Genomic DNA, 1,963 nt, shown 5'->3' with positions numbered 1-1,963 from the left:
TTGTATTTTTAGTAGAGATGGGGTTTCACCGTGTTAGCCAGGATGGTCTCAATCTCCTGACCTCGTGATCCGCCCGCCTCGGCCTCCCAAAGTGCTGGAATTACAGGCATGAGCCACCGCGCCTGGCCAATTTATTTTTATTTTTATTTTTTTAGAGATGGAGGTTCATTCTTGTTGCCCAGGCTGAAGTGCAATGGCATGATCTCGGCTCATTGCAACCTCCGCCTCCCAGGTTCAAGCAATTCTCCAGCCTCAGCCTCCAGAGTAACTGGGATTATAGACATGCGCCACCACGCCAGGCTAATTTTGCAATTTTTTAAGTAGAGACGGGGTTTCTCCTTGTTAGTCAGGCTGGTCTCGAACTCCTGACCTCAGGTGATCCGCCCGCCTCGGCCTCCCAAAGTGCTGGAATTACAGGGGTAAGCCATCGCACCTGGCCTATGTGTAGAATTTTTTTTTTTTTTTACTTGTGGTATCATGTTGGTGCTCAAAAAGTGTCAGATTTTGGAGAATTTCAAATTTTGAATTCTCAGATTAGGGATGCTGAACCTATGTTATTATTATTAGAACCCAACTCTCCAGTTAACCTTTGTTTTTCTTTTTTTAGAGACAGGGTGTACTCATAGCTCACTATAACCCCAAACTCCTGGGCTCAAGCTATCCTCCCACCTCAGCCTCCCAAGTAGCTGGGACTATAGGCACTTGCCACCACAACTGGCTAATCTTTTTCAATTTCCTGTAGAGACAGGGGTCTCACTATGTTACCCAGGCTGGTCTCAAACTCTAGCCTGAAGTGTTCCTCCCAAAGTGCTGAGATTACAGGCATAAGCCACGTCACCCAGCCCAGGTTAAACTCTTTTTCAAAGGTCACCAGTGATTTCCCAATTGCCAAATCCAGTGGCCTCTGTGGCAGGTTGTATAATTGCTCATAATTATTCATTTCCTCTTCCTGAAGCAGGAGTATGCCTCCCACCCTGTGGAACACAAGAGTGGCATGTGACTTGCTTTGGCTAATAAAATATGAACAGGACACATATGGCATCCAAGGAGAAGCTTTGATGTAAGAACTAGCCAGGCCAGGGGCAGTGGCTCACACCTGTAATCCCAGCTCTTCAGGAGGCTGAGGCAGGCGGATCACCTGAAGTCAGGAGTCCAAGACCAGCCTGGCCGACATGATGAAACACTGTTTCTACTAAAAATATAAAAATTAGCTGGGTGTGGTGGCGTGTGCCTATACTCCCAGCTACTCAGAAGGCTGAGGCAGGAGAATCACTTGAACCCAGGAAGTGGAGGTTGCAGTGAGCTGAGATTGCACCACTGCACTCCAGCCTGGGCAACAGAGCGAGACTTTATGTCAAAAATAAGATGAAAAAAAATAAATAAAATAAAGAACTCGCTTGAGATTCACTGTCTTGCCTGTCCCTCACCCATAAGACTCTGCAGTATTCCAGACTGGGGCACTTGATCCTGGAGCAAAGATAACCTGGAGTGTTGCTGTGGCCCATCCACAATGACACATAGTAGGCATGAGATAGAAGCTTTGAGGCTAGGCTGGGTGGGGTGCCTCACGCCTGTAATCCCAGCACTTTGGGAGGCCGAGATGGATGGATCATGGGGTCCAGAGTTCAAGACCAGTCTGCCAAGATGGTGAAACCCTGTCTCTCCTAAAAATACAAAAAAATTTAGCCAGGCATGGTGGCAGGCACTTGTAATCCCAGCTACTTGGGAGGCTGAGGCAGGAGAATTGCTTCAACTCAGGAGGCAGAGGTTGTAGTGAGCTGAGATCGTGCCACTACACTGCAGCCTGGGCGACAGAGCGAGACTCTGTCTCAAAAAAAAAAAAAGCAAGGCCGGGCGCGGTGGCTCACGCCTGTAATCCCAGCACTTTGGGAGGCTGAGGTGGGCGGATCACTAGGTCAGGAGATCAAGACCATCCTGGCTAACACGGTGAAACCCCGTCTCT

The sequence above is a fragment of the Mandrillus leucophaeus genome, unplaced genomic scaffold (genome assembly GCF_000951045.1).
Source record: "Mandrillus leucophaeus isolate KB7577 unplaced genomic scaffold, Mleu.le_1.0 Scaffold183, whole genome shotgun sequence".
Classification (NCBI taxonomy): Eukaryota; Metazoa; Chordata; class Mammalia; order Primates; family Cercopithecidae; genus Mandrillus; species Mandrillus leucophaeus.
The sequence above is the reverse complement of the archived record's forward strand: the minus strand, read 5'-3'. Positions refer to the sequence as shown.